This window comes from Numida meleagris, chromosome 11 (genome assembly GCF_002078875.1).
Source record: "Numida meleagris isolate 19003 breed g44 Domestic line chromosome 11, NumMel1.0, whole genome shotgun sequence".
Taxonomy (NCBI): Eukaryota; Metazoa; Chordata; class Aves; order Galliformes; family Numididae; genus Numida; species Numida meleagris.
Window position 1 is genome coordinate 1,574,965 of NC_034419.1, and position 7,032 is coordinate 1,581,996.

General features: G+C 46.3%; 1 long non-coding RNA gene across 2 annotated transcripts in view; it reads left to right on the top strand.

Moving 5' to 3' along the window:
• The window catches only part of LOC110405001, an 11,723-nt gene extending 6,592 nt beyond the window's left edge, over positions 1-5,131 (top strand). The window contains exons 3-4 of one of the 2 annotated variants that reach the window (XR_002442640.1): positions 1-2,794; positions 3,327-5,131. The exon at positions 1-2,794 is cut by the window's left edge and continues 3,079 nt beyond it. This is a non-coding gene — a long non-coding RNA (uncharacterized LOC110405001). Of the gene's footprint in view, positions 3,262-3,326 lie in introns of those variants that run through there. The other variant, XR_002442639.1, reaches the window with a different exon arrangement.

A 7,032-nucleotide genomic window follows, 5' to 3' on the forward strand; every position in this document is an offset into this window, starting at 1 on the left:
CCCCCACCAGTGCTCCTTCCCAGTAGAAGCCACGCAGGTTTTATGTGGCTCCAGCAGAAAGCAGTGAGGGTGCTGTGCTGCTGCCCTTCCCACAACTCTCCTGCATGGCTGCAGCTTTGGGATGTAAAGCTACCCCTCTGCCCTGTACTGCAGTGATGTCTGCGCTGCTCACACAGCCCGCTGTGTGCACACACCTGATTGTTTAGGACACAAGGCTGCTGGTTTCAAAGCTATTTTCTATGTGTCTATTAATTGATACAAGTGAAACAACATGCTAACTCTTGCGCTGAGTGTTCCCAGAGTGGCTGCTTGCTGTATCAGGGTGTTCACCCCAGTGTGAACTTGCACAGTTGAGTTATAATCCTTTCAGCCAGGCTGAGAAATATTACTTTGGCATTGTTCCCAAGCACTCACATTGACCACAGAGATAAGTGAAGGATTTTTTTGCTTTCAAGTGGGCAAAACTGTTCCAGTTAGTGGTCTTTGTTTGCAGCAGCCCAGAGCAAGCCAAAGTCCTAATGTACTGCAGGACTCTGTAGCTTGGCTCCAGTGCTGCCACTGACAGCATCAGTTGGATGTGTCTGAAACCCTGCCCATTGCTGAGCAGGTTGCAGGCCCTCTTCTCTGCACCTGGCAGTGCAGGGAGACATTGTGGTTTCATGTCTTGAAATGAAATGGGTGTAGGTGTTTGAAGCAGAGCTATATTTGGGGGGGAAAAAAACCCACAACGTTGTAGACAGTAGTTCTCCATAGTCTAGACAGATTATTTGGTACTCCAAGACTGTATAATTGCAAGTGGTCAAGATAGCAAAGCTCAGCTGCAGGCAGTGAACAGCCGTGTGCAGTTATCTTCACTGAGCAGTGAAGTGCTGTTGTTTAAGCCACCAGAATGAAGAGCTACTACCTTCATGGCCGTTTGAGGGAAGGTGGCCTGTTCTGCATTAGAGTGGAGATAAAAGGCTACGTGTAGTGTGTTTCCACAGCACAGTGCGCACATACTGACTGGTTCCAAGGAGACTTCACTATTTGCAACCACATGGCCAAGCCTTGCTGCTCTCCTGGTTGAATTAAAATGGTTGGATCTCAGCTTCATGCACACTCGAGTCTTAAATTCTTTAAAAATGTATATGCTTGTATTTGCCTGCGTGTATCAGACCCTGACAAATAAAAGCAGGGACAGAGTCTCTCTCCTTCCTGTATTTCACAGTGATCAAGGAGAAAGGGCATGGGCAGTCCTTTAGCTTTGACATAAGGAATTCCCCATGATGCATCTTGCTTTTCTGTGCACTAATGCTTTTAAAAAAAAACACTTGCCTTCTCTTCCCACTCCTTGCAGAAACAGTATCCCTTTATTCCTTGTAGAATACATACACAATTTTTCTTGCAAAGTGCACAATCTCCCCTTCTTCTTTCTAAAATTAAATTCGGAATTTTAGCCTGGCCTCCGGGAAAGTTGGTGATGCTCAGAGTAAGACAGTTTGTTCCATCTGATGGCTTGTTATCCTCCTTCATTTCACTTTTCTCCCTTACATCAAAGCAGTTGTTAAAGGAAGCAGTGTGCCCTTACCGCCTTAACAAGAAAACTCATCTCTTCTTGAGAGACTTATTTGGCAACATGGGCTGGATTAAGACTGTCATTTTAGGGCTGCATTTAGAAGAACTGGACATGCCATTGACTTTTAGTGCTGACCAAATGCATTTGTTAGGTATGGCCTGAATGGAGGCAAAAAGTGGGAAGTGTGTCTACTCAGAATAGCTCTGCAGGAATGCACAGCCGAAGAGGAAAATATTGGGATAGAGAAGATCTGTAGTGTAAAGCAGTCCAGTGGTGGGTACAGACTTCCAGATCCTGGCAGAAAAATAACATTCTGGGGGAGCTGAAACATTGTTCCCTATCCATGCGAAAAGACCCAGCATGGTACCGTTTTCATACCCATGCCCTTTCCTGCCTCCTCCAGTAGGATGAAATGCTCAGATGGTTTCCTCTATAGAGACTTACTCTGTGAGTCTGTGTGTGTGTGTGCGTATGTGCACACAAGTGCAAATACATTATCTTCCTTCCAGAAATTAAAAAAAAAAAATACTCAGGTAGTGAAGATGGATTCTGGATTGCACGAATGAGGCTCAGCAGAGCCATGTGAAGCAGAGCCTTCCCCTTTGCAAAGGGGGAAGGCTGAGCAGCAAAGATGAGGTGACGTGACCAAGACAATGTGAGGCAGAATTAGGAACAGAAATCAGGGGTTTTGTGCTTAAGTCTGGCTTTCTGACAAGATCAGCTGTCTTCATCAGTGAACTGGAAACATGTGAGCCATGGCTTTGTCATTTGAAAGAAGAGATTAAATCCAAGTGGTCTGAAAGGCTCAGTGGCAGGTGAGAGCTTTCTGCTTCCTGGCATCCAGCTCTTAAAAAAAAATAGCTGCATTTAATATTGTATTCTGAATCTTGATGACATGGTAACACCAAGACCGTATAAGCATTGCTCTTCTGCTGTCTGGTACCACGCTTGTCTTTCAGGATGCGGCCATCGCAGTGTGAGCTGCAGAGCCTGACAGAGTGCAGGGCTTGACCCCAAGTACTTGCAGATGTGGTCTAGCCAGAGGTGTGCCATGCCACGACACCTGCTGAATGCAGTCACTGGACATGTTTGTTGCCTTCTGCTCTCCAACAAAACAAGAGTGATGCAAACAACAGGAGCCATTCTGCCTAAGGAATGTTGGAGTTCCTTCTTGATCCTGCAGCTTTCACTTTCTGTGTTCCTCATTCACTCCACATAGCTCAGTGGGACAACGTTCTGGTGAGTGGAAGGTGGGATGCAGGCTCTTTGCTAATGCTGTGCTGATGCATGGGGCTGCTCAAGCTCGGTGCTCCATTGATGTCCATCCGTGCCCCTACTGGCTGCTCAGGATCCCTTGGTGTTCCTTGTCTCGAGTACGATAGTGAGACTGGGCTAATCTCAATGTGAAACAGGTTTTAGGAGTGAGGCTTGTGCTGGGGAACCATAAGGAACAGCAGGAGTCCTGACTCCCTGCTCTGCTGGAGAAATTTGCTGAGGCTTCCGGAGAGGTGGCCTGGCCACAAGGGCTGCCAGGATGCCACTGTTGCCTTAGGCACATGGCTGCAAAGGAAGAGGGAGAAATGCTGTGAGAGAATGAGCGGAAAGGGGTAGGAATAGGAATTGAATCCAGCTCCTTCTTCTATAGGGGAAAATTAACATTTCTTTTAAGCCAACGAGGTGGCAGAGCCTGGCTGCACAGAGATAAGCGTGTACAGCAGCTGCCCAGTGGGATTTTACAGGTCGACAGCGTTTAGCATGCTGCATTTAACAGTTTCAGAGCCAACTTTTCCCAGTGAGATGGCACGAGGTGAAAAAGCTGCAACGAGCAGGTGAGGTGCAGGTGCTGTGTCCTACAAGAAGAGGCTGCTCCTCGCTGGCCTAAGGCTTTCCTGCATGAAAGAAGAGGTGAAGCAGGTGTGTGTGAAGGACACGGCTCGTGCCACCACTGCCTGGTGAAGTGACAAGTTGTTCAGTGAGAACTTTGTGACAACCAGCTGGCTGTGCTGCCTGTGCAGGCAGGTCGGTGCTGTCATAGCTTTGTGTTTGTCAGATGGGCCCATCCCTGAGAGGTGGGCAGGCCACGCTGGTTGTGGTGGTGAAGCCAGCCTGCTCTTTCCTGCCTTCTGCCTGGCTGCTTCTCTGATTGCCACACAGTAAGCTGGGACACTGGAATGGTCTAGTTTAAAATGATGCTTTTCTTCCTGGGGAGAAAGGGGAGGGTTATTCTCAGTGGCCTCTAACAACTGAAAGCTGGAGTTTTGTCTTGGTGCACCTGGGTGGTCGTTCACAAGGAGCTGGGGGAGAGCACTTCACACACATCTCTGGGAACAACTGAGAGTTTGTCATGGAAGCTTTGGGGAGGAAGAGGGGTTTAATGTGGATCTGTAGTTTAAACCTGTTTTATTGCCACTGGCTTGCTGTGTAAAGAAATTACAAGATGAGGAACCACCAGCTCAAAGGAAGAAAAGAATATTCTGCATCTACTTTTTTTTTATACAGAACTGCAGGGCAACATTGACAATATGAAGTTAGTCTGGGCAGGGGAAATGAACCATCAAATCTCTGCAGAGAGAATGAGGACTCGCTTGCTGCTGAGAGCAGTGCAAGGTCCCTCTTGAATATCATTGGAAAATGATGATGAGATATTTTCACAGGGCAGATATGCAAAACAAAATAGATACATGGTTCACAGTGAAGCACTGCCAGGACTACCTTGGTATGAGGAAATAATCTTCATATCTTCTGGGAGTCTCCTAAATTAAATGGCTGATGTTTTAGAAAATTGACATGAGTTATTTCAGGGATGTATCCCCCAAGTTCTTATTACCATGCTGTTAGGAGAATGTCCTGATTTTCAGCAATTAAACAAAGATAGGTAACTGTTTAACATTCTGTGACTGAAGCCAGTAGCTGTATTAAATTACTGTGTGTGCAGAGACAGATACCATCCATAGGAATGGAGTTGGCCAAAATAAGATAATTAAGAGGAATGGAGTGACTTGCTGCCTCTGCTAGATTAGCAGCTTGAACTGTTTGAGGAAGGAAAAGACAAATGACATTTTTGCTTTAACATAATGAGAGTACTCTTTTTCAGCATCTATTCCATCTTGACTCTACCTTCTCTTCCCTTAAATTCTCTTTATGTATAAAAATGCCTGATACAGACAGCAACTCCATTGCTCTTTAACAACAGATGCCATGTAAAAGGGACTTCTCAGACTGTTCTTCCAGTGTGGTTGCTGGTGCTGGAAACATGGAATTGTGTTTCTGTAGCTAATAGGCAGTCTGGATGTTACCCTGAGCCCAAGGCTCCCCCCATGTTGTTACTCACTGCCTCTCTACAGCTAAAAGCAGATCATAACACAACTTACTAGTATTCTTCCATCACTCAGCCTGCCTGCATACATGATCACCAATAATCAACTGCACAGTAGCAGCTTGTTTTCTGCTATCTGGCTTGTTGGAGATGATATATGAAGTATAAAAAATACTGTGAGATGTTTTTCTTAAGCTACGTTAAGCCCACTGTGCTGACAGCAGCAAAACAGAACTTGTTTTGACAGGGAGTTGAGCTAATGTGACACATAAGCTAAACGCAGGAAAGATGAGGATCTCTATCAGACCCTGGTGATTTTTTCTTTTGTGGGTCATTTTAAAAAGCCTTTCCCCAGCACTTGTTTTCTGAGCTGTCACCATCTCCACAATGTGAAAGACAATTTTTTTTTCCCTCCCGTTGGTCTTTGTAGCTTCCAGCACAATTCAAAGGCTCAAGATTTGTTTTAAGATTTATGAATCATTACAATATTGGTAGTGTTGCATCTTTACGTGGTGGTGATACGTCACCATGAGTTGTTGCTCCCAAGGAAACTGATGCAGTTTGACAGCAGGAAGACGGTGTCCTGTCTCATGACATGGTTCTGCACCATGGGGCATACCTGAGGAGTTAGGACCACTACACGAATGGCATAAGCCTGGAATCCCTATGTCTTCTCTCAGGCAAGCATGGGGAATTCAAATCATCTTCAGGGATCAGATGGAATTTATTTATTTTATTTTTTGCTGTAACCATTAGGGGCAATTGCTACCCAAACAGGTCACTGAGCCAGCTCATTCTGTCACGGTCTGAAAGACAGATTGCTTCAGGTCTGGCATTTATTCGTGCTGAGATGGATATGAATAAATCCTGTGCTCCAGTATGTAAGCTGTTTGCATAGCAGGGGTTGGAAAGGTCCCATTCCTTTATTTTCCCTCTGTACAATGTTGCATTGTGAGGGTTTTACATCCTTCTGAAGGTTGAAATATTTGAGGCTGCAAGTATCGGAGTGCTGAAGGTCAGTGGCCCCTAAGAGTCTGCTAAATATCATTAATGCTCTTCCATTAATCACCTAGACTGGGGGCTCCTGCTGGCCTGAACTGGCATCCCCTCTGGGCCTGCCCAGTACCCTTTCTGAAGGAGGGGCACATGTGCTCAAGGTCTCTTCCAAGCGTGATGCCAGGAGGCAGCTGTTGTCTGCACCCAGTAATCACGGTTGCAAAGCTTCCTTGTTCCATGGGTTAGACCTAGTGAGTTCCTTCGGGCCAGGGCTTCATTCGATAACTAGGCTGTTTTTGCCTGTCTCCTTCTGGGTTCTTCTCTGGGTAATGGCTTGCCCCTGCTGTGCATATGGCAGGGAAGCCACAATGGTACATGGAACTTATCCTAATAAAGAGCCGTTCGGATGCTTTCTGCTTGGTGAAGGTGACTTTTCAAACTGCTTGCTCACAGAAGTGCACTCCCAGAAGTCTTCCTCTCCTTAGCACATCACTCACACTGTTTTGCCTGGATTCCAAAGATTCACATTATCACAGCCCACTGAGTGGGACGAGACAGGCAGCCAGGTAAGTAGTGGGTGCTGTGTCAGTGACCAGAAGCCTTCTGGAGGGCTGTGTGAGCCCCAGGAGCCTTGCTGCCTGCAAGACCACTGAGCTGGGAAAGTGCATCCCTCTGCTATGCCTCTTCTCAAACTGGTGGTCCAACAAAATACTGAATAAAGCAATGGGTGTTGGTACAGCACTCTAGGTCTGCAAGCTTGCAGATGCGCTAGGGTTCATCAGAAGAATTCAGAAAACTCTTTGGCCTTCGTAATGCCAAGCCTCCGTCTGCTTTCATAGAAGTCAGAAGCTGAGCTCACAGTGACCTCATCTGTGCAGGACAGAGCCAAGAAATGCATGGGCAATGTCTTGTTGCCTTGCCCATGGCAATATCGGCAGCTGTCACCAAGTCAACCTGGTCCTGGCAGGTATATGAAGGATGAAGAAGTCCTTTAATAATTAGGAGAAATGATTAATAAGTTTCATAATGTGTTGTTGCAACAACCAACTGTTTGGTTTTACCTTTGCACGTGTATGTGCTGGTGTTGAGCAAGGGACGGAAATGAAGAGCGCAGTGTGTGCAGCATGCAAGGCTGCACAAGCCCTTTTAGGAAGGAGATGGTCAC